The sequence below is a fragment of the Natrix helvetica genome (genome assembly GCF_964273705.1).
Source record: "Natrix helvetica genome assembly, chromosome: 2".
NCBI classification, from domain to species: Eukaryota; Metazoa; Chordata; class Lepidosauria; order Squamata; family Natricidae; genus Natrix; species Natrix helvetica.
The window spans coordinates 244409242-244436299 of NC_138552.1; positions in this window are offsets into that span (position 1 = coordinate 244409242).

Consider the following 27058-nt stretch of genomic DNA (forward strand, 5'->3'; position numbering starts at 1 on the left):
TCTTGCTTGCCGCCGCCCCTTGCTTGCCGCCGCCGTCTCTTCTCCAAGGTTTTCTTACTGCACATGGCATCTGAGAACTCAACCAAACCTGGATTCAAAACTCAGCCTAGAGGATTGCCCTTGCACGGGCCCATGGGAGTCTCATGGCAAGTCAGCTGAGACATAAGTTTTGACCTAATATATATGTTCAGATCAGTTTCAGAAATCTGGTAGTGTAGACCAGAGATGGTATTCAGCAGGTTCTGACCAGTTCTGAAGAACCAGTAGCAGAAATTTTGAGTAGTTTGGAGAACTGGTAAATGCCACCTCTGACTGGCCTCACCCCCATCTATTCTCTGCCTCCCGCGTCCCAACTGATCAGGAGAGAATGGGGATTTTGAAGTAACCTTCCCCTGGAGTGGGGAGGGAGTGGAGATTTTACAGTATCCTTCCCCTGCCACGTCCACCAAGCCATGCCATGCCCACCAAGTCACACCCACAGAACTGGTAGTAACATTTTTTGAAACCCACCACTGGTGTAGACTCCCGGGGTTCATCTTACAGTTGAATAATTTGAATGTTCCATGTGTATATTAGGGCATATTTATCTCACAGATGAAAAAGATTTAAAGAAAATAAACTCAACTACGCAAAGGGATTTCTGAATGAAAGTCAATTTTCTTTGACCTCTTGCATGTTTGGTTACCTTTGATCCAATATTTCTGATTTTTATCTTTAAGAAATTAATAACCGAGAAGCTATTAATTACTGAAAATAATTAAATTTCTTTAAATAGTTGGAAGTATTATGTTGCCAGGTGGATCTCTAAGCTGAACCCACCAGTATTCTAAATTACATTCTTTGAATTAAATGTAATCTTAACTGTAAACTGCAATCAGCAAAGTCTAATAGTGCTTGATTTGCTTTGGATCATATCCTTGGCATAGGAAATCGATAACAGTAGATCATATCAAGTTCTTTGGTTTTGTGCTAAAAGGAAAGTATTCTTTCTTGATTTTAAGCTTTGCACAATAAAACCCAAGAGTTGTTGCAATATAATGTTTTGGAGTGGAATGCCATGCATGTCATGGGAGGAAGAAAGGTACCACTCATTATACTTGTATTATACATTTCCATATACTGAAAGGATATCTTCATTTAAAAAAAAAAACAGAAAAGAGTTGAATGTAGAATTGAATTGTGTAATACTCCAAGGAGATTTGCTTAGCTGTACAGTTGTTAGAAAAGATTTGAATGGATACTAATGAGTAGGTCACGGTTAATATGTCATTCCTTACACACAGTTCTTTGTCTCTGTCAAGGACAGCCCCATTAGAAAAATAAGCTGTTGATTATTGAAAACAACCACACCAGAGGTATTCAGCACTTTACGGAGTTGTCTTCCAAAGGGGGCAGCTGTTAAGTCACCATTTGTTTTGTTCATCTTTGAGTTATTTCCATGCTGTTTTTGACTTCAGCAACATTGTGGCTCTGTATACGACATAAATAAAAACCATGAAAGCTTAATTCCCTTTGTCTAAAGAATTGGTGGTTAAAGAGACTTCTCTTCTTGAACTTACAAATTCTTCTATCTTTTCCATCGAATTTTCACATAATAGAAAGCCGATGCCGCTTTCCTCCATACGTTCTTTGCTAAAATAAAGACATATAAAATGGAGGACATAGTATAGACATAGTTACTGGCATTAGAGGAGTTGTCTGACTGGATGCCAAAGGCAAGTTAATTTATTATTTTCTTACTTCTAGGAAAATGGTTCTGGCTCTCGTACATGTGTACAACATTCATTGATTCTCTTGCTCATTCTCTCAGCATTTTACTTTAAAATAGAACTCAGAAATTTCCTATCCATTAAGCTAAATTTGGGGCAAGGAAGGGTGAAGATGTCAATCTCTTTGTGGAGAAGGTTAATTTGTGAGTGTTTCCAGTTTTTATTGCACTAACCCTCTATATATTTATGGAATTTAAAGATAGTTCCAACCACATTCACCACCAACTGAAATTCATCATATTTTCCCATAACTTCTTGTGCCATTTTGGTACTAGTGGAACTTCATTAAAGAACAAATATTTATTTTCTTTTAGTTTTTTTTAAATCTCACCTTTCTAATTTTTTTTATAAATAACTCATTCAGTGAGTATATCTAATGCTCCTTCCTCCTCTGTTTCCCCAACAACAAGAACTGTATGAGGACTGAAAGATAATGACTGACCCAAAGTCGCCCAGTCAGTTTTTATACCTAAAACGGGATTAGAACTCATAATCTCCTGGTTTCTAGCCTAGTGCCTTAACTCCTACACAAAAATGGATAATTTATACAACGAGAAGCATTCTACGGGTTCACTAGTGAGACAGCTTTTCAGCCACAACATACTTTTGCACAGAACCCATATTCTGTGCAAACACAATGTTAACATGCTTGCTTCTTGAAAAGGAGTCAAAACATGGCTCTGTAGCTGCTTATGGGGAGCCCAGGGGAATATGCAGCCATAGGGCTGGTTAATCTTCTGCGAGCTCTTCCTTCATCTTTTAACTACTTTTAATCTCTTGCCACCTCTTAATTTTTTAAAAACCTTTTATATATTCTGTTTTATATTTTAACATTTTATTGTACACAAGGTTCCTCTTTGAGGGAGATGGGCAATATAGAAATGCATAAGCGCACTAGCATCCCTACCAGCCCTGTCGCACTGTCCCCATTTGTTTTTATTCATTTCTTTCGTTCATGTCCACGTTTATATTAATACCTGCTATCTTGTACATATTTGACAAACTAATAAATACAAATACAAATGTGATTATTGATATATAACAGTAAAGTGTCATGTAGTGTAGTATAGTACAGTACAGTAAAGTATACTATATTATTATAATTGTATTTGTATAATTTGTATTTTGAGTGAACCAGAGAAAATTTGCTTCGCTAAAGAGGCATCAGCTTAGCTGTGAGAAAGGATGGAAAAACATAGCTGTGGTGTTAAACATATGCCTACGAACATTCATTCTGAAATCAATGGCCATGGAATATTTTAAAAGTCCATTATGGTGCAAGGGGAGTGCAGCTGAGGGAAAAGAATAACATCAAGTTGTAACAGGAATAAGCTACACGAAGGCCAACAGTTCAATGCGCAGGACAGAGCCACCAGAGGCCAAGAGGCCTCTTACATTTCTGAAGAATAGAAATGCCATAGGAAAGCAATTTTATGAGAAACAAAATGCATCTTCCTGTCGGGGAGGAAGGGAGTTACAAGGTGCTTGAGAAATGGAAAATAAAAAAGAATGCAATTAAAACCAGATATGAATAAAGATCAGGTGAGAGAGGATGTCACCTCCTGGCCTTCTGAACTATGTTTCTGCTGTCTCCTGAAATTATGCTTTTCCTGAAACAAAGGAACAATGTTATGGAAAAATGGGTGCCAGGTACTTTAGGAAAATGAGACACAGTGAAGCGGATAAAAGAGAAAGACAATAGCAGTCATCTGCAATAAACTGAAGACAGCTGAGGTTCGAGACAAAAGTAAAAAAAATCAGAGCCAGCAAGATGACTGAAGCAGGGGAAGGAAGGAGGGGAAGGTGAATCACAATAACATTTGAAAGACATTGGCTTGAATATTTATCAGTGTCATCCTGAGCAAAGCTCAGCAGTCTTAGTTTAGTTCCCAAATTTCCCTGCCTTGAAGATGACTAATGGCAAACTGGGGCAAGAGGCCCCAGGCTCCACAGCTTGTAGGATGCTGCATATGGGCTTAGATATGCATGTCTGTGTAATCTTTTTTTTCCAATCAGTGCAGCTGAGACTCTTGGTTGAGTCATCTGGGGATTATGGGATTTGTAGTTCTGCCCATCCAAATGGATCTTGATCAAAGCAAGGGATAAACCTTTGGTTGTTTTAAACAAGTTGGTGCTGCCACATAATTAAACAAAGCACATTCTGGCAATATCCTTGATTGCCTCATTTTAGACTAAGCTGTCATCCCAATATAGGATTTCTGCTCAGTGGTTTCCTCCTGCTGCTGCTTCTTTTGGAAATGATCTAAGGCAGTGGTGGGATTTAGCCAGTTCATATCACTTCGGGAGAACCCGTTGTTAACTTTCTGAGCAGTTTAGTGAACTGGTTGTTGGAAGAAATCATTAGGGCAAAGAACCAGTTGTTAAATTATTTGAATCCCATGACTGATCTAAGGAATTAATCCAGCATAGCTTGCAAAAGACAATTATTTACACATAACACACACACACACACACACGCACACAATTTCTATAGCTGCTCATCATATAAGTGTTGTACAAGAAGTTGAAACTAAACAGCAGTAACATTGAGAAACCAACAAATCACATATTAAAAGTTCAGAACCTTTAAAAAATCCAATTTTACCATAAAACTGTAATAAACACGCCCATCATGAAAGTTCATTTAATATTCTGGCCTAAATACCTAAGGGAAGAGTCAGTTGTGAGGGCCTTATAGGAAACAAAGTGTAGCCATACAAATCTCTGAGGGAGCCACAAAGCAGAAGAGGTAAGATATAAGATTTGACTCCTGGGTCCAGCAAAATAATATACTTAATACAAACATGGGTTTCCTATCAGTTCTGTGTAGTTATATTTATTTCCTATTGTTGGTTAGTTGTTTTATTACTACTTCGTTATTTAGAGAGGAAGGAAGGAATAAGGAAGGAGTAAGGAAAGAAGGAAGGGAATTCTTATCCAAGGAAAAATGGAAAATACTAAACTTTATTGTCCATATTATTTTGTTCCATTACCCAGTCTTTTACAGCTTTTGGTGCCCCAAGGAATGTTAACTTGGCTTCTAGTTCTAGATAGTACTCACCTGTTTTAGATGGATATGTGAAAGCAGTGACATGCAGTCAGGTGAGGCAAGTGAGACACAGCCTCACCTCTCATCATGAAAAAAAAACATACGAGAGCTTGCTGTGAGGTTTTACCTTGCTCAGCCTCTCAGGCGACAGCTGCTGATGACTCTGCTTAACTTTAAAAAAGCCTCAAAAAAGCGCCCTCTACTATGAGGCAGGACTTTTTGAGGCTTTTTTTAAACAGTTAAGAAGAGTCATCAGCAGCTAGCTCAGCCTCGCCTCAGCTGTCGCCTGAGAGGCTGAGCTCGCTAAAGCCTCACAGCAAGCTAAAGCTTCACAGCAAGCTCTCATATGTTTTTTTTCTTTTCACTCTCCTCTCCCATTAGCCCCAAAAGCTGCTTCTTGACAAAGAAGCCTAAGCAAAGGAGGGCTGGGTGGAGGAAGAGGAAACTTTTCCATCGAATGACTCACTGCCCTAGACTCGAGGAGACCCTCTCTGTAGTCCCTCTCATCTGGCCGGGATGCCAGCGAGAGTGTTGGGCTGAAGGAAAGAGGGATACACACATTCTCTCTCTCTCTGTCTCTCTGTCTCTCTGTCTCTGTCTCTCTGTTTCTCTCTCTCTCTCTCTCTCTCTCTCTCTCTCTCTCTCTCCCTCCCTCCCTCCCTCCCCTCTCTCTCTCTCTCTCTCTCTCTCTCTCTCTCTCTCTCTCTCTCGCAAATGGCAAATCCGAGCAGCCGCTGCTGGGAGCCTATCACACACGTTCGGGCAGTGGGGGGGCTTTCTTGCACGCCTTCAGAAAGCCCCCTGAGCATTCTCTCCTCTCCCCCGACACCCCACTGACTAAAGCACTTTCTTTCGCCCGATGAGAGAGAGAGAGAGAGAGAGAGAGAGAGAGAGAGAGAGAGAGAGAGAGAGAGAGAGAGAATCCCTCCTTCCTTCAGCACAACACTCTCACTGGCCAGCCTCACCAGCCATAAACCTCACCACACATCACTGGAAAGCACTAGTCACTTTTGAATGGCAAATTGAGATTAGATTAGATAATATGCCTAGCTGTGGTGTTTACACTATAAAATTTGTACAATAATATGAACAATAAAATAGGAGAGAAACGTATCCCTCTTAACATTCCTGCTGTTTAATTCAATGCCTCAGATGATCTGCTAATAGTTGATCATCCATAATTGTGTTAGAATTTTTATCCTTGACTCTTCATAATATTATTAGGCCCATTGTCTAACTTTCAATTATACTACTTAGAACCTCCTATAGAAGTATTTCAGATTTTAAAAGCAATCTTGATCATTTCTAGGTGATAACAGCCTGTTTGAGCCTTGAGGATTCAAAGAAGACTAAACAGTTCCTTAGGCATGGAATAAATCCAGGAGAAAAGGCCACCGACTTCATCATATTAATGGAATCTCTACGCTATACAAATGATCAGACATGGCCTGAACTGTAAGTGATGAAAGAATGTACTGAAGAAAGCATCCTTTTATTTTAACTTTCTGCATTGAGTATTCTCCCCCTATAGATAATAGGAAAGCTAACTTTGAAGAGAATCTGTGATGATTTATTCACTGATTGTAAATGTCTGCATAGAAAAAGGCCTTTGCATTAATGTGGTCTTTCTAAAATATACCCGGTTAAATCCAAATATAGTCTTCCTTAGACCACTGGAATAAATGGGAGGGGTTAATCAGGAATATAAGCCTCACTGAATTTTTGGGCAGCTAAATTTGGATGCAATCCACAGATTTTATTTATTGTGTTTTAAGATTATGCTTGATTGGCTATTTTTGACTTTTTTGTTTAATTGTTTATTAGGCAATATGAAACATAGGGAGGTGTCAGTGTCATTATTGTAATTCTTCAGGGGTGAAAAAAGAGCTTTACCAAAGCATTTTTTAAAAATATGACAATGATGCTCTGAGCCTGGTTATTTTTACTCTTAAATTACCCTCATCCAAATGAAGTTATTTGAGTGTAAATATTCACAGACTGGAATCTGGTTCCCTTGTTTGGCATTTCTATTAAATGCTGTCAAACAATGTATTGCCCAAGTTAACTAACCAGTGTATATTAATTTCTACTGAAAACCCAGAAACCATTTTCAAGACTGTACAGTGAAAGAAAGCCAATGAATGCTGGTGCACAAATAGATAATAATGTCATCCCATGCCAAGAATGTACCTGCAAAGCCTGATTTGGGTACAAAAAAAAAACATCCCAAAAAAGAGAGATTAGATACAATTTCAATTCTTCTTCCTTCCCTGCCCCTTTCCTTTCACCTAGCTAACCCAGTGATTCCATAGGTAAAAATGAAGAATTTCTCCTCTGTTGGGCTGATGCTTAGAATAATAGGAGATCTGCAGTAGGCAGCTTTCAGTGTGGCCCTTCTGCAAAGCAGCTGTTGCATAGTCTGATAGTGGGAAGCTGCAACCAGATGTTTCAGTTTGCTCCTGGCTTTTGCTACTTAGGTTAATGAAAAGTGAGGCAGGAGGGAGGCTAGACCAATATAAGGCAGAAACAATGGAATCATCTGCCATATGAAGCGGGGGGGGGGGATAAGAATTTGAATGGGCAAGCAAACAAAGGATGTGGCCGAAGCCGTAGGCACTTCAGCAATCTGGCAACCGAGAAGCAATTTTGGAAACAGAGCAGTGCAGCCGCAAACCCACAATTTGCAAGGATAGCATGACCCATGTGCCAATAGGAATATTGGCTGTTCTGTAATACCCTATGCATGTATGTGGAGATATGTATCCCACTTCCAAATATTACCTTGCAATAATCATGTGATAAATAACCAGAACCTGTGATAAACTGGATATTTCTTTTGACCTTCTGATTAGCTAATTCATCTTTTTTGGGATGTGCTGAAAGACTTTACATTAATTCTACCTCTGCCTCCAATTAGATAAATATTTTGATGCACCATTTGATTTTTATTTTATGAACAGGTTGCACTGGGGCTGGGGAAGAGGCCTTCCTTGGAGCATTTAAATAAGTCCATATTTCATGGACATTGTCTATCTATCTTCTATCAAATATTAAAACCATCCCTCCCCCTCATGAAGTGACTCTGATGTTACTGTAATAATAAGAATAAAAAATTCAAGCAGACAAGCACCTGCCATATAAAACACTCCAGACTGTCAACTGTCAATAAGTAAGCTAAGTTGTAAATGTGGCAGTACCCAGAGGCAGTAGATTGCAAGAAAAAGCACTGGAGAAAATCATAAAATAGAAAGAATTGCAAATAGAAATAGAACGTCTGTGGCAAAAGACAACAAAAGTAGTACCAATAGAAATAGGCGCCTTGAATGCAATCCCAAAACACTCCACATGAACATCATTGGCATTGACAAAATTACCATCAGTCAATTGCAAAAGGCAGCCTTACTAGGAGCAGCTTAGATCATGTGATGATACCTTTAGCATCATCAAACACAAACACCTGCCTTTTCCAGGTCCTTGGAAAGGACTCAATGAATAGGTGAATAAAAATGCCAAATCTAATTTGGCTGACTATGCAACAAAACACAATAATTTCTGGAAGAAATACCATTTGCCTGCAAGCAAGAACTAGTGGGACCACAAAATAGACAAAATAATAGAAAATGAAGAAGTTAAAGTGCTCTGAGTGTTAGAATTCAAGCAAACAGGTCTTGCCACACAACAATCCAACTTAACAATTTTTGATTTAAAAAAAGACAAGTATGGATTGTTTTATGAGTATTTATAGATCTTTTATTGGGTGTTTTGTAAGTGCTTAAAATTGTGGGAATAGGTGATATATATTTACAAATATTGATAGAATACCTTTTCTATTTTCAACACTCTAAATTATCTAAATAACAGAATGTAAACAATCTTCAATTAATATTGTATAAATACTACTGTATCGAAATATTACAATGTATCAGAATTTCTAACAACATAATAAAAAAGGGGAGAAAGGAAATACTTCCCCCAGGCCAACAATTTCATAAGGGAAATCAAAATTTCTTCTAATTTTACATTTCTTTCTTATGTTTACTCGTTTTTTTAAGAAATACGTTTTCTGAAGTCCGCCCCAAGAGAAATCCTGTTATGAGTTAAAACTTTTTACCAGAGTATGTCAGGTTTGCAATTTGACATGGTTGTCAGATTCCCACTTGAAGTCATGAAAACATGTCCGGAGAACAAGACTTTGCTGAAGGGAGTGTGCAAAATCAGGCTGGTGACCTCAACTGCATGGCTGAATCCCTGCCCCTTTTCTTGTGTGTTGGTTTATTTTATATCTATTTATTATGAGCTGCGATGGTTCAGTGATTAGAGTGCAGTATTGCAGGCTACTTATGCTGATCACCAGCTGCCAGCAGTTTGGCAGATCGAATCTCACCAGGCTCAAGGTTAACTCAGCCTTCCATCCTTCCAAGGTGGGTAAAATGATGACCCAGATTGTTGGGGGTAATATGCTGACTCTGTAAACAGCTTAGAGAGGGTTGTAAAAGCACTATGAAGCAGTATGTAAGTCTAAGTGCTATTGCTACTGTTTATACCATTCAGTAGACGAACTCTTTGCAATTAAATACAAATGTACAAAATACATTCTGAGTGAAAACAATGTATAATAAAATCAAATAAAATCATGTATGTTAGGGAAACGATTTTCAAACTTGTCAAGTTTAAGATGTCTGGATTTCAACTCTAACATGCTGGCTGGAGAATTCTGAGAGCTGACACTACACTAGGGTGTCATATGTCAAACCTATGGTGTCATTCAAAACCTAAAACAATATAAATTAAAATATAGCGAAAAGCCTGGGAAAGTAGGTCTTCTCCTGATGTTGAAATGATACTGAAGTGGATTCCACAAGAACCTCACTGAATATTTATTCTTGAATCTTCAAAATTATGGTTCCTGGTGGCTGCAGTTTTCTTGGCAACATTTTTGGAAGTGTTTTGCCCCTGCCTTCCTAAAACTGGGAGAGAATGCTTGGCCTAAGGTCACCCAGCTGGCTTCATGCCTAAGGCAGGACTAGAACTCACAGTCTTCCAGTTTCTATCCTGATGTTTTAATCACGGTAGCAAACTATCTGAGATGAGGCATATCTCATTTCCATTGGTTCCCAACTCTGTCACAGCTGTCTTCCTGACCATTTTTTACTATCTCATGAAGATACCTCTCTTGGGCAGAATGAATCCTATTATATTGTATTATACTGATATTTATTTCTTGCAAGATGAAAGCAAACACCATGTGAGCCATTTAGGTGATATTTCAGCTGGGATTTCAGCAGTTTTCGTTTGCGGATCTTTGCCAGTTCGCATAGATGTTTGTTGGTCCGTATTGTTCACACAGGTATTCACGTAATATTTAATTTATCCCTTTGTTGCTATAATCATTCATGGGGAAGGGGGAAGTTAATAGTCAAGTGCTTTGAATGATGGGGCACAGGTTCTAATGGTAGATAATGGCTCCTTCTCTCGTCATACCTGTGCCAAAGCAGAATTACTTCTTCTGATGTTCAGCATCACCTTTAGGTACATAATAGACACACTTCCTTTCTTCCTTTGCTTACAGCAACAAAGGAAAATGATGGGATGCCACTGTGTAATGCAAAATGCCATTCATAAGTCATGCAAACTCTAAACCCTATGTATAATAAATCTGTTCTTTAGGGACAGTCCTTTCCATGTCATTGTCTGCTACTTATGTTGTCGTTCATCTAGCTAATTACCGTTTTGAAAGGTATAGTCCTGCTGTCATGGCTAGATTAGCAGCAAGTGTTTGGCTGGCTACTTTCTTGTCACAGTTGATAATTATTTAATGAGTTCTGTCCTTCCCCAGGAATGTAAGATTGGGAGAGAATTGGACCTATTTTATCACAGTAGCATTGCTGTGATTGTTGGCAGATTTGACAACAGCTGAGCTGGATTCCACTAAGATGGGAGGAGAAGAATGTCAATAAGTAGCATCTGAATTGGTCAGGAGCTGAAAAAGATATTAGCAGCAATGAGTAGGTCTTGATAGGAACTCTCTCATCAGCTTCTCTGCTTTTAGCTTGAAGCTCTAAGAACTTTCTAAGGGTGGAATTATTGTTCAGTTACTTGTCTGGAGTCTGATTTTTAAGCATGTGATAGATCATAAGAAGAAAAAGGGGATGAAAGTATCTATGGACTCATGGGTGAAATAATGAGAAAACATGCTTATGTTGTTAGGAGATGACATAAGAAAAACAATTTGATTACACAGATTTCTGGACTCCCAACCTAAGGTACGAAAACAGGAACATTTTGATATTGTCCATTAACAGTGCTATAACCAGACTTATTTAGCTTAGGAACCAACAGTCCCCTAACTGGATCTATAGAGGAACAGTTCCAAGCTTGATTCCTCAGTTTGAACAACTAATCTATGAGTTTGTTTCAGTCTACAGATAAATCCTCAGGCTTTATAAATCACAGTAGCCATCACTGTGTCAAGTAGTCCTTGCTTATCTGCTGCAGAACTTGGTTACTGCCCGTTTTAATCAGTGACTCTTGGCAATAGAGACATATTTCTGTGCAAACATCAAGTAGCTGCAAATATCTGCTTCTGACAGTTTGAGATCCCAACTTTTCTAAAATAAAAAAAGCCTCTCAAACATTTGAGATGGTTTAAAAAGATTTCCTAAATATGAAGATACAGTTGTATGGAGCATGGCTATAAATTATGAGAAACTGGATAGTGCCGTGTGATATGGTAAAAATGTTTGGTGGGGGGAAAAGATGTTGACTTAAAAGGATACAGGATGCAATTATTATCATCCTGTTCTCCACTCCACCCTGTCACTCTCCATGGGGAAGCCTTTGGAAAATTAACTTTCCAAAGCTGGGTCTGCATTTCAAAGAATGTTTCCACTGGTGGCAATGAAATATAAATAATAATTTAAAAGTGATTTTCTTGTGGGGATGGGGTGGGAAAAGATAGCCTGAAAACAACTCAAGATTCTTTGCAACCAAAATTACTGAGAGGCTGGAGCTGTTTTTAGGAATTTAATAGGGCAAAAAAATGTACTTAAGGATCTTGATGTTAGTATATGACATTATTTCTCACAATTTTTAAAAAATAACGAAATCGAAGCTTTATATACTGAAACAACAAAAGTATCAAGCCATCACAATAATGTATAATCATGAAATGTCTGTTTAAATAAAAAGATGTTGAACACATGCTGAAAAAATGGTAATGTAGACAACTTTCAAATCTTTGTGGGAAGAATCTTTCATAGTCAAAGAACCAATGTTTGTGTCTCTTGTTGAAACAAAATTCACTGAGGGTCCTTGGTGGAGAAACTCCCATTGCAAATTTAAAAAAAAAACATTATCCAAACAAACAAACAGCAATAAAGAAGACTCTGCTTGTAAGGAGGTGAGGTGAAGAATGAATTCAGCACAGTAGGTGAAAATTAATTTACAACTTTCACTGTGAGGTGGCATGATGCTGTTGAGCACAATGGTCTTTTGATAGCCGTTTAGGAGGTCTTCAGAAGAACACAAAAATCCAATATTGGGTGAAGCAAATAAGTAAGAACTTAATTCTAATTTTACCATACTATTTTTTTCTGTTTCTTTCAACAGCACAAGAGACTTCTTTGTGTGAGCTAGCCTTTCAGCTGGAGTGCACTCAACACCTTTCCATTTGCTGAGAAGGGAAATGATTCTTGAACCAAATAATGACTATGGCTTTCAATCAACAGCATTTCCTATGGTATGAGTAATCTCACAGCTCAAAGCCCAAGTTCTGTTAAAGGAAGGGAGAAGATCGGCTGGAGTTCTGCCTGTTTCGCTTGAAGTATGTTGGTTGGCCAGGCAAAAGAAAAATGCATGACACTGTTAGCAATAATGACCTTTATCTGAGTATAAGGCAATGGTAATCATCGAAGATTTATAGCTGTCCTACCAGAATCCCATTATTTGAGGCAGAAACAATAACACTTTCAGATAATAACAGGACGGCAAGAATGTTTCTCTTCCTCTTGATCATGAAATAATTATTCTTCATTCTTTATCCAGCCAAATGAATTAAGCAAACACACTTTTCACATGGAAACTCAAACTTCAGAAGAAAAATAAAGAAACTCCTTTAAGGACAGGAAGAGGATGATAAGAGAGATCATTTTGTCAGCTGGAGTCAGAGTGTTGATCTCTTGTTTAGAACCCATGAACTCCAGCTGGCTAGGATATTTATGCCTAGCATTGGCACATATCATTTTCTACCCCGTTGCATATTTATTTTGCTTTTCAAAAAATTGTGGCTGTGCATTAGAGAGCTGTCTCTTGTCTTCTAATAGTTACCTTATTTTGACCTGAATGTGAATGAAATCTGGGTAGAAGCATTTAACTGGGATCAGGGAGAGAGTGGCAGTATCGTGATTATGGAATAGTTAATCTTACAAAATAAGATTTTACCTCATTACAGACCATCATCTTTTAGCAGGCTTTTATTGTTTTGTTTTAATTATTTATTTACCTAATTTAAATAGCTTCCCATCTCACAAGCAAGTGACTCTGGGTGGCATACAATAAAACTAAAACAATAAATACCTAAAACCGTTATAGTTAACAATGATAAAAAAGCATTTAAGAATATATAAATAGATAAACTAAGAATAATAGATGAAGGAATGTTATTAAGAGAGTTACTACACTAGTTCACCTATTACCTGGAATCTCTAAACCTTCTGGAATTACTAGATGTTGAGGGACCTTCTAAAATGATGAAGCCAATCTTACCTCGGGGGGAAAAGATTCCCCAAATGTGGATGCCACAGTAGAGATGGTCTGCCACTTGGGACCCACTAGATGTAACTTCATAGATGATGAAACCCATAACATTCCCATCAGTGGTAGGATTCAAATTTTTATTACTACCGGTTCTGTGGGCATGCTTGGTGGCCATGGCATGGCTTGGTGGCCATGGCAGGGGAAGGATACTGCAAAATCTTCATTCCCTCCCCACTCCAGGGAAAGCATACTGTAAAATCTCCATTCCCTCCCCACTCCAGGGAAAGGATACTGTAAAATCTCCATTCCCTCCCCACTCCAGGGAAAGGATACTGTAAAATCTCCATTCCCTCCCCACTCCAGGGAAAGGATACTGTAAAATCTCCATTCCCTCCCCACTCCAGGGAAAGGATACTGTAAAATCTCCATTCCCTCCCCACTCCAGGGAAAGGATACTGTAAAATCTCCATTCCCTCCCCACTCCAGGGAAAGGATACTGTAAAATCTCCATTCCCTCCCCACTCCAGGGAAAGGATACTGTAAAATCTCCATTCTCTCCCCACTCCAGGGAAAGGATACTGTAAAATCTCCATTCCCTCCCCACTCCAGGGAAAGGATACTGTAAAATCTCCATTCCCTCCCCACTCCAGGGGAAGGTTACTTCAAAATCCCTATTTCCTCCCAATCAGCTGGGACTCGTGAGGCAGAGAATGGATGGGGGTGGAGCCAGTCAGAGATGGTATTTACTGGTTCTCCGAACTACTCAAACTTTCCGCTACCAATTCTCTAGAACTGGTCAGAACCTGCTGAATACCATTTTTGATCCCCATTCTTTTGGAGCCAGTGAAGCAGATGAAATTGGGGAGAGGTGGTCCTTCAAAAAAAAAAAAAAAACCTCCTATGCCATGTAGGCCCTTGAATTGGACTCTGAGCCATAATAATGTAGCTCTTGCAGCAGAGCTGAATCAGTAACACACATTACTGCTCGTGTTACTGCATTTTCAAGGTTTTGATAACAATCTTTAAAGCGCTCCATGGCTCAGGACCTAGTTACTTGCGGGATCGTATTCTGCCCCATACATCCCTGCGACCAATCCGCTCGCACAGAGAGGGCCTCCTCCAGGTGCCGTCCACCAGACAGTGTCAAGGGGCGGCGCCTAGGAGTAGAGCCTTCTCTGTGGCGGGCCCAGCCCTGTGGAATGACCTCCCCCCGGATATTAGGAATACCTCTGACCTCCGCTCCTTTCGTGTAAAGCTCAAGACCCACCTTTTTCAAGTTGCTGGCCTGGCTCAACTTTGATCCAACTATATCGCTCCTGACGGGTTTTTTTATTTGGGGTATTTTAATTGCATTCAATTTATTTAGGGTTTTTTAAACATTGTGTTTTTACTTGTTTTTATCTATCAGTTCACCTCCTCCTTGTATATGTCGTGTATATGTCTTGGTATATGTTTTGTTATATGTATGTCAATATATTTATTTCCTATGTTTTGTTGTACGCCGCCCCGAGTCCTTCGGGAGAGGGTGCGGCTAAGAAATAAATATTTATTATTATTATTATTATTTTGAACCAGCTGAAGTTTCCAGCTACTCTTCAAGAGCAGCCTCATGTAAACCATCTTACTTATACAGTCCAAACAGGAGGTGATCAGTACTTGAGTGACTATAAGGAGAGCCCCTTGGTCTAGAAGCAGGCACAACTGGTAAACAATATGAAGTTAGGCAAAGACCCTCATAACAACAATTGTCCCTGCTCCTAAAGCAGGAGTTGTGAGTCCACAAGGATTCCCAGATGGCATATGGGTTTTATGTAGGACAGTGCAGCCCTCTCCAGTACCAGAGATAGTCTAGTCCTAGAGCCAGAGAGCCTCCAAGCCCAAAACCACTCAGTCTTGCCAGAGTTCAGCTAAAGCCTATTGTTCCCCATTCAAATCTCCACAACCTCCAGACACTGGCATAAGATCAGAATCAGAATACAGTTGGAAGGGACCTTGGAGGTCTTCTAGTCCAGGCCCCGGCTCAAGCAGGAGATAACTGTCCAGTCTTAAAAACCTCCAATGATGAAGCACCCACAACATCTGAAGGCAAGCTGTTCCATTGGTTAATTGTTCACATTTATTCACAGCATTGCTGAATTTGCAGGAGCTGAGATGTACAGTTGGGTATCATCAGCATATTGATAATAGTTACCTGCAGGATCGCATCCTACCACATACGTCCCTGCGACCTATCCGCTCACACAGAGAGGGGCTCCTCCTGGTGCCGTCTGCTAGTCAATGCCAGCGGGCGACACCTAGGAGTAGATCCTTCTCTGTGATGGGCCCAACCCTCTGGAATGACCTCCCCCCAGACATTCGAACTACCACCGACCTCCGTTCCTTCCGGCAAAAGTTAAAGACTCACCTGTTTCAATCAGCTGGCCTGGCACTTTCTTAGTTTTACCTCCCAGGGATTTATTTTATTTTAGGGTTTGGGGTTTTAATTGTGATGTTTTAAGATTAGAATTATTTATTTCTTAGTACAGCCTATTTCCCCCTCCAAATGTATCTTAAATGTAGTTTAAATGTATTTAATTATTATGAATGATTTTATTATATTGACTGTACACCGCCCCGAGTCCCTTTTTGGGAGAGGGGCGGTCTAAAAATCTAAGAAATAAAATAAAATAAAATAATAATATTTCACCCTATGGCAATGAATGTGCACCAGAGAAATGTAGGTGCTAAATAGAAGCAGAAAGAGCACTTACCCCTACAGCATAGCAGAGTAGGATAGGGTATGACTGGAATTGATCCTGGAAAAAGGAAGATGCCTCGATCATTTTTTAATCAGAAAGGAGAGATGCAAATGCCTTGAAGTTTTTTTAAAATAATAAATCGTGATGGATATCTTTCGAACTCTAGATATTCTTATAGAAGTGGAAACCAGAACCATTGCAAAAGTAAGCATTGCTTTTGAACCACTGCATTATTCATACTAAAACCATACATCATATTTATGGATCCGAGCTTTCATCAATAGGAAGAAAAGTGATCCTGGCTGTTACCACGTGGTATCAAAACTTGACACCATTAAGCAAGGTCCATCAAGGATCCAGTACTCATTGGGTGTGGCCTCTTTCTTTTCTTCTGTTTGACCCCAGAGCCTGTCCAGATAAATGAACAATGATAAGAATAAGAAGAAACTGCATCAGACTGCAGTTATCTTGCTCTTTTACATTGGCCCAATACAAAGAAATAAACAAATGTAAATGAAGGGGATGAAACTTTAGCCTATTTTGCCCAGGAGTTCCTCCTACCTGGAGCTGATACAAAGGTTGCATCTGGCATTTTGGAGTTTAGAATCATGCAGTACACACAATGTCTTTCCTCTTCCTTTTCAATATGGTGCAGAATTGCATGATTTGCAGAGGAAGTCATCTAGTTGGTGGCAATGATGGGAAACAGAAAGTAGGAGTGCCTTTTCTTGCAAAGATTATAGGTCAAATCTCCTGAATTCTAGGGATGTGGCAGTCTTGACAGCCTTTTGATACCTCCTTCCCCAGGAGCTATTTCATAAGGGAAACAAATCTGCAAAGTTGGCTGCATATCTTAGATTTTACATTCTTATCTCCTAAACAGTAGAAGGGAAGCTCTAGACCAGGGCTGTCAAACTCCCGGCCCACGGGCCGAATGCGTTATGTGCTGGCCATGCCCACAGATGGTTTACTGGGGGGGGGGAGAAAGTCCAGATACATCACATGACACCACCACGATGATGTGAGTTTGACATCTGCTCTAGACAATCTGTTTTTTTTTCTTCCCCACATTCCCAAGTTTGTTTGGAGCAAGTATATTGAAAGATTTCTAGTGTGCTTTCTAATAGACCTGACAGTGCAAATTGTCTCTTTTCACAGTGATAATTATCCGAGGAGCAAGACGCTATCAAAGATATTTTGACTACCTTAACAAAAAGTCTTAAAATTACTAGAGATATAGCCTATAACTAGAACAAGAAAATCTCGCTTCTATGTGATGAAAGGGGAAAAAAACAGGAATAAAAAAGAAGCTGCTTTCTTCATTTAAATGGAATTCTTATAATTCTGCTGGGTCTGTCTGTGGAAAGGGAAGCAGAATGGTGTGAACAGATTCCTGCTGAGGAACAGAGGTCATTTCCTGCTTTGAGGAGAAGAAGGCATGTGACATAGGGATGTGCTAGTAAGAGCTGCTGGAGATGTTTATTAAACGTAGTGGGAAAATAGACAGTTGGGTCATCTGGAAAATAACTATTAGAAGAAAATGTTTTCTTCAGATTTATCCCAGGGTTAGAAAAATCAAATTCAGCTGGACTGTGTAAGGTATTGTCATAACCAGTCCACAAATATACAGCGTTAACAACCAACAGGGCACCATGTCATAGAATTCAGGAGTCTACAGAGAAGATGAGTAGAAGCCAAATTATGATGTGTGTGATAATAACTCAAAGGCCATGCTGATGTAATTGTGTGACAATGTCTGGTATAAGTACATCAGTCAGGGCCTTGGTGTAAATGATGCCACTGTAGACGTGTCATGTTTTGCTCTGAGCTCGGAATAAAACATCCATACTATCTGAACTTTTCAGGTTTCCTATGTTTTTACAGAATGTCTTAAATGACACTGGGGAAAGTAATACAAAACATTTAGTTCCTTTGTTTTCATGTCAGTGCTACAAAAGTAGATTGGATTATTGCGCATCCAGAATTATATCTAAACCCAGCCATCAGAAGAAGCGAGCGAAGTGTTTTCATTATTTTTGAAAACATTCTCATAGCAAACAAAAGTAACCTAGCTTGCCCTAAAACTGCTGTAGAAGCCCAGCAAAGAAGCAAGTCATAGCCATTTGACTCATTTAAACGAGGACACATTAAGAACGCGCAGTCGGTTGGGAGACCGGGGTTTTTGGTCATTCCCGGTCGTTTGTACCAACCCCTGCATACTAGGTGGTCAGGTTCCACAGGCCCAAGGCCTGAGACTGCTGTTATGCAACGCGAGGTCCGTTGTCAATAAGGCCCCCCTCATTCATGATCTTATTTTGGAGGGGGAGCCGGACCTCGCAGGAATAACCGAGACCTGGTTGGGCTGCGAGGGAGGTTTACCCCTCGTGGAATTGTGCCCACCAGGTTATCGAGCATTTCATCAGCCTCGGGCCCAGGGGAGGGGCGGCGGGGTAGCAGTGATTATTCGGGAAGACCTTGAGCCGAGAGAGTTCACCGTGCCACAGACATCCGGGTGTGAGTCCCTTGTCGTGAGATGGGGCCCAGGGAGGCAGTTGGGCCTGCTGATAGTATACCTGGCTCCTCGCTATACGTCAGCGGCCCTGCCTGAACTCCTTGAGCTGATCTCATCGGTGGCGGTTGAGACCCCCAACCTTATAGTGATGGGGGATTTCAATCTGCCGTCGATGGGAGAAGCGTCTGAGGGGGTTCGGGAGTTCATGGCTTCCATGACAGCCATGGACCTGACCCAGTTAATTCAGGGCCCTACTCACGAGGGAGGTCACACGCTGGACCTTGTTTTTGTCTCAGGCCGGTGGATGAGTGATCAGGGAATAGGGGACTTAGCCATTACTCCCCTGTCATGGTCGGATCACTATCTTCTCCGGCTGGACTTCCCTGGTGCTACCCCACACCGCGAGGAGGCGGAACTGGAAGGTATTAGATGGTTCCGCCCCAAGCGCCTGTTGGAACCAGATAGGTTCCAGACGGAGCTTGGGCCACCTCCTGTGGATTTGACCCGCCCCCAAGTGGAGGACCTGGTAGACGCATGGAATAGTGCGACTACCGGGGCCCTGGACCGGGTGGCGCCTTTGCGGCCTCTCCTGCGGCGACAAACCACCCTGGCTCCCTGGTTTACCGAGGAGCTAAGGGTGATGAAACGCCAAAGGAGACGCCTAGAGAGTCGTTGGAGATCCTCTCGTTCCGAATCTGACCGAGCACAGGCACGAGCCTATTTGAGGACGTACCTTGTGGCATTAAGAGCGGCCAAACGTCAACATTGCGCCGCCCTTATTGCGTCTGCAGATAACCGCCCTGCCGCCTTGTTTCAGGTGACTCGCTCCCTCTTGTTTGAGAGGCCGCGGGAAGCCCCTTTACAGGGTAGAGCAGAGGAGTTTGGGAAATATCTACATGACAAAGTCGCTCAAATCCGGATGGGATGGGCCCCCTTCAGTGGTTCAGTAGAGACGCCCGTGGCGAGTCTTGAGGGTCCGTTTTGGGAGGAGTTTGATTCGGTTGCCATCGAGGATTTGGACAGGTTGCGTGGACGTCTGCGACCCACCACATGTTTATTGGACCCGTGTCCCTCCTGGCTTGTACTGGCATCCTGGGAGGTTACACGTGACTGGCTCCTGGTCCTAGTGAACACTTCGTTGGGTGAGGGGTCTCTACCAGCCGCCTTGAAAGAGGCGGTGGTGAGACCCCTGCTCAAGAAGCCTTCCCTGGACCCGACGGACCTAGTCAATTACCGTCCAGTCTCCAACCTTCCTTTTCTAGCGAAGGTTGTAGAGAGTGTGGTGGTACAGCAGTTCCCACGCCACCTGGAGGAAAATGATTATCTAGACCCGCGCCAGTCCGGCTTCCGACCCGGGCACAGCACGGAGACGGCCTTGGTCGCATTGGTGGATGATCTCTGGCGGGCCAGAGATAGGGGTTGTTCCTCTATCCTGGTCCTATTAGACCTCTCGGCGGCTTTCGATACCATTGACCATGGTATCCTGTTGCACCGGCTGGAGGGGCTGGGAGTCAGGGGCACCGTTTTACGGTGGTTTGGCTCCTACCTCACTGACCGGACGCAACGTGTGTTGGCAGGGGAGCAGAGATCGACCCGGAGGCCTCTCACATGTGGAGTGCCACAGGGTTCGGTACTCTCGCCTCTCCTGTTCAACACATACATGAAACCGCTGGGCGAGATCATCCGTGGCTTTGGGGTGGGATATCATCTGTATGCTGATGACACTCAGCTATACATCTCCACCCCGAACCACCCCAATGAGGCCATCGAAGTGATGTCCCGGTGTTTGGAGGCCGTACGGATCTGGATGGATGGCAACCGACTGAAACTCAACCCTTCCAAGACGGAGTGGCTGTGGCTTCCGGCGCCCCGGTTCAACCAGGTGCTTCCATCTCTGGCCATTGGGGGCGTGCAATTAGCCCCTATGGAACAGGTGCGCAATTTGGGCGTCCTCCTGGATGCCCGGCTGTCCATGGATGACCATGTAACAGCCGTGGCAAGGGGGGCGTTCCATCAGGTTCGCCTGATGCGCCAATTGCGCCCCTTATTGGACCGGGATGCCCTACGCACAGTCACCCATGCGCTGGTGACGTCTCGCCTGGACTACTGCAATGCTCTCTACATGGGGCTTCCTTTGAGATGCACTCGGAGACTACAGTTGGTCCAGAACGCGGCCGCGCGGGTGATCATGGGGAGGACTAGATTCTCCCCTGTAACACCTCTCCTGCGCGAGCTGCACTGGCTTCCTGTGGTCTACCGAGTGCGTTTCAAGGTCTTGATTATGATCTTTAAAGCGCTTCATGGCACAGGGCCTAGTTACATGCAGGATCGCATCCTGCCCCACACATCCCTACGACCAATCCGCTCTCACAGAGAGGGACTTCTCCGGGTGCCGTCCGCCAAACAGTGCCGGGGGGCGACACCCAGGAGCAGAGCCTTCTCTGTGATGGGCCCAGCCCTGTGGAATGACCTCCCCCGTGACATCAGGATTACTTCCGATCTCCGCTCCTTCCGTGTACAACTGAAGACCCACCTCTTTCAACTATCTGGCCTGGCTCAACCGTAATTTTTTCGTACCCCTCCTGACTGTCTGTTTTTAACATTTTGAATTTGGATTGTACATGGGGTTTTATAATTAGGGTATTTTAATGGTTTTTAATTGTCTATGTATTGTATCTGTTAACCTCCTCCGTACATGTGTGTCTTTGTATTTATGTATGTCATGGGTTTATGTAAATGTTATATGTTTTTTACTCCATTGTACGCCGCCCCGAGTCCTATTCGGAAAGGGAGCGGCTAATAAATTTAAATTGATTGATTGATTGATTGATAAACCAGAATGGAGAATGTAACAACAAAAAGACAGTGATGGCTCTGTTCAGAAACAACTTAATTTTGGCATTTGCCGTTTGAAACTTCAATAGTAATATTTTAGAGTAGATATCTGAAATGCCAGACGTTGCTCAATGCATTCTTTTACATTTGGCATTCTGCCTGACACACGTACAAACCAAGCTCAATAAAAGAGCTCACAAAATAACCACATTATGATGTAACACAACCCATGAATCCCAATACCTACATGGCAAAACATTTAAATAGAGTCCTCAACTTACAACAGTTGTTTTAGTGACCGTTCAAAATTACAACGGCACTGAAAAAAGTGACTTATGCCCATTTTTCACACGACCATTACAACATCCCCCATGGTCACATGATTTACATTCAAAAGCTTGACAACTGACTCACATTTATGACAGTTCAGGTGTCCCAGGGTCATGTGATCTCCTCTTGCGGCCTTCTGACAAGCAAAGGTCAATGGGGAAACCAGATTCACTTAATGATCGGGTTACTAATTTAAGAACTGCAGTGATTTGGTTAACAAATGTGGCGAGAAAAGTCATAAAATAGGGCAAAACTCACTTTTAAAAATTCTTACTTAACAACACAAATGTTGGGCTCAATTGTGGCTATAAGTTGAGAACTACCTATAACCTTAATTACCAGATAGGAAGTAACCTTTTGCTGTGCCTGAAATGTTCACAGTCTCTTAATATGTTTAAACTAACACATTTTCATCCCATCTCCTTTAATTAGCACCAGCAAATGATAAAAGGAATGATAACTGTGTTTGTTGTTATATTGAATAATGTGTCTCCTTGGCTTGGCCGTAACCTAAAAAACAATAACAAACCAATCACAGAATACTGGAGCACTCAAAACAGTATGGAAAGAATGTCCTTATTTTTCTTCTAAAGTTGAGACAAGCACAGAGCCTATAGTGCTGAGCTTGAGACAAAACTTCGGAACACAAGGTATTTTGTTCTGACTTTAGAATATATTTAAAAAGTTGGATTTTTGAACTCAGAACATTTCAAACTGTAAACATTATGCACAAAACTAATGTAGTGGAGCAAAAAGATAGAGAAGCACAGATTTCTGGCACAGCTTTCCCTAACCCAGCTTCTTCTAGATCAGGGGTGTCAAACTGGCGGCCCATGGGTCGGATGTGTCACGTGCAGGCCAGCCCCATCCCAGCTCTGCAAAGGCAAAAAACCATCACAATATGTCGTGATACATCACATGATGCGATCGAGTTTGACACCCGTGTTCTAGATAGTTGTGAAGAAGACCAAAAAACACGGTGCAAAGAAGCAGCTATATATCGATGTATTGGACCAGCATTAAGTAAATAGAATATAGAATAACAGAGTTGGAAGGGACGTTGGAGGTCTTCTAGTCCAACCCCCTGCTTTGGCAGGAATCCCTACACCACTTCAGACAAATGGCTATCCAACATCTTCTTAAAAACGTCCATTGTTGGAGAATTCACAACTTCTGGAGGCAAGTTGTTCCAATGATTAATTGTTCTAACTGTCCGGAAATTTCTCCTTAGTTCTAAGTTGCTTCTCTCCTTGATTAGTTTTTCTTTTGGCAGCTGCTGCACACTTCTGGCTCATATTTAAATGGTTGTCCACGAGGACTCCAAGATCCCTCTCACAATTACTACTATTGAGCAAGGTACCACCTATACTGTACCTGTGCATTTCGTTTTTCTTGCCTAAATATAGAACCGTACTTTTTTCACCATTGAATTTCAATGGGGTTTAGTTGAACTTTAAACAGATACTTCCTATCTTTCCATTAAAAGCTTATAAAAATAAATGATTCAAAATATGAAAATACAAATTGGAGTTGCAATTAAAAAAAGTAAAACTTCAAGGAATGTACATTTAAATCAAACCCAAAGGATCTAAACATTTTAAAACCTAATCTGCTGCTGTATTAAATGTCTGTAAGCTGTTGGAAATGTTCACGTTGTGTTGGTAGTCCAAGAAGGGTAAGTGAAAAAAGCCTCTCAAGAATGACTTCCATCTAATTATGAATGTTTACTTGTTTTTTACTTGCTATTAGGCATCTCCAGTCTGATGCCCTTCAACTGTGCTGGAAATACGATGGATGGGATTCTAGGAGTTGCAGTTCCAGGATCTCTGGAGATACCAGGTTGAGAAAACCCTTCGACTGTTTCCTTTGTGGTCTCATTCTCCTTCATTTTCCTCATATTATTCAGCACTTTTCCAGTGTAATTCTTTTCAATGCTTCCAAACTAAAGAGAAACTATTATTTGGTGGCTCAGTGTCTAACATAGAGCTTGTTGATCAGAAAGGTCAGCAGTTCAGTGGTTCGAATCCCTAGTGCCGCGTAACGGAGTGAGCTCTTGTTACTTGCCCAACTTCTCCAACCTAGCAGTTCGAAATCATGTAAAAATGTAAGTAGAAAACATAGGAACCACTTTTGGTGGGAAGGTAACAGTGCTCTGTGCACCTTTGGTGTTTAGTCATGCCGACCACATGACCATGGAGACGTCTTTGGACAGCGCTGGCTCTTTAGCTTTGAAACAGAGATAAGCACCGCTCCCTAGAGTCGGAAACGATTAGCACATATGTGTGAGGGGAACCTTTACCTTATTATTTGGAAAACATTTATCTATATAAATTCAACCTTCAAAAGAAGTCACTGGGTGGCATGTATGATTTTACTATTTGGTTGCATTGCGGTCCCCCCTACACACCCCAATTGCATTATTCTCCTTCTTTCTCTTGGATATATCTTTGCTGTCTCTCACTTTTTTCTTCTTTTCCTTTAATCAGTCTCTCCTCTCCTCCTTGCACTTTCTCATTCACAGTGGTTTAAATCTATAATGTAACACTTTGTTCATCTTCTGTATTGGAAATCGGTCACAATTACAGTATTTCCTCTGGGTCCAAGTGAAATAATGTCAACATCTTTCCAGTGGACTGAAGTGACACACTCATACTGACACAGATGCTTGTTCTTTTGTGTTCATTGACCTGCTTTCCTCCAGGATGCTTCTGTACAGAGGTTGCTTTGAAAGTTCAGCTGTGGGCTCCCTGCCACAAAATGTGCTCTGCTTAGCTGAAAGCTCATCGAGGACAATTTAACAACAGAAGCAGATGGCTCAAAGCTTTGCCGCAAATATTTCATTCAGGACTCCTAGTATAAGTCAAGACACTTTTCCACATGTTTGTTATGAGTTCAGTTTCCAAAATGGAATTTTGAGGGACATACAAGGCAGAGCAGGAGAATTATGCAATTATGATTGATTGATTGATTGATTGATTGATTGATTTTGTGCTATAGTCGGTGTTGTCTCTTAGCAACCACACACTGTAGATAATTTTCCACCAGGATGATCTGACCTTAATCTGTAATCTGTTCCTTCAGTTATCCAAAAGCCTCCGCCCTCCTCTCCAAATACTGCTCTAATTAAATCCATCTACCTTGCTGCTGGTCATTCTCTTGATTTTCCTTTAAGTTTTCTTAGAATAATGGACTTCTCAAGGAAGCTGGTCTTCACATAATATGTTCCAAATGTAATTTGATCCTAGTCATGGGTGTTTTGACTGAGAACTCTGGATTAATTCATTCTATGATTCATTCGGCAATATATTGTAAAAGATCTGGGAAATCCAGTAAAAGTTACTGACTACTCTAGTTTAATACGGTCTTTTATTTCAGTCCCATTTCATTCCTGCTCCTTTCATTTGTTTATCAAGGTGGTCAAAAACAAAACAATTTAAAAAATTGATAGGTCCCTCAGATATTACTAAGTTTATGATTGACTCCCCCCACACTTCTCTTCCCAAATCTGATTCTCTTCAGATGTGTTAAGTTACTACCCTCATCATTCCAGTGCATTGCCCTACTGATCAGGAATGATAGTTGTTGTAATCTGACATATACAAATAATGCAGATTTAGTAAACCTATTTTATAGAATGTTAGGATTTGAACCAGCTAGCCACTACACATTCATAATCTTGTGGCTGTTAAGTCTGTAGGGTGCTCAGACTTTTACTAAGTTAAGTGGTAGTTCTGATTGCTTAGCTGTTTTTACCCCTAAAGTTGTTTGATATTTTTGAAACTATTGAATTTCCCTGATTGCTGATTCTTCATGTCTGAAGGCTCGCACTAAATTTTTGCTATTAGCAAGTAGGAAGGACAGATATCTTACATTCCATTTTCAATGGAACCTGATCTTGAATAACATTTTCTATCCTCCAACAATGATGTACATCAAGAAGTGAAGAGAAGGACCAGGGGAGACATGATAGCAGTGTTCCAATTTTTTTTGGGGGGGGGGCTGTCACAGAGAGGCTATTTTCCAAGGCACCCGAAAACCAGACAAGGAATAATGGATGGAAGCTGATCAAGGAGAGATTCAACCTAAAAGTAAGGAGAAATTTTCTGACAGTGGAACAATCAACCAATGGAACAGCTTGTCTTCAGAAGTTGGGAGCTTCATCACTGGAGACTTTCAAGAAGAGATTGGACTGCCATTTGTCAGAAATGGTGTGGGTCTCCTGCTTGGACGATGATTTACAAGGACCCTTCCAACTATATTAATCTAACCTTATCAAAGAATCCAACAATTAAATTCATATAATGAGTGTGTCTAACTTAGAGAAGGAGCCATAAAAGGATCAGGAATTTTAGGAGAAAGTAGGAAAATGAAAAAGGAAACTGGGTAAGACATTGGGAGATGAAATGGTACCTTATTTGTTAAACTTTCATTAAGACAGACTATACAGACAAGATATTTAATTCTTAAAACAGAGCAAAGAATGTGCTTCAACTGCAACAACCAAGCCAGGATTATTAACAGGAGTTGCAGTTTAGAAAGACCTAAAATCCAGTATTTGCATTACATATTCTGTCACAGACATTATACCAGCTGAAGTTGTGCTTCAGAAAGGGACATTCCAGGATGCCCCCGAAACACAATATATTCAGGTACTTCAACTGTAATGTCTTTCTTAAAAACAGTTCTTAATCAGAACCAATTTTTGTTTGTGTGAGAAACCAGGAAATACAGGATGAAGTCATTCATACTTCTGGCAATTTTTTCCCCTGAAAACCGAGTGAAGATTACCAGCTAATCTTGTGCTATTGTCAGCATCTCTTTTTTCCGTGGATGAAATTTTAACATTGGTTCCATATAGGAAAGGTGCATTTTGAGGACCCTCTGAGCAAACATGACAAAACATACTTATGGGTAGCAGCTGGGTACAACTGAAAATGAAACTTATTTTGGCTACATTTCATGTATTATGTGTTTCATTATCACGTACTGACATCTACTGGTTACTGACTGCATTATTAGACTAGTAGCCTTTAATAGGTGTTCCAAAAGCTTGATTGTAAGAATCCCAGAC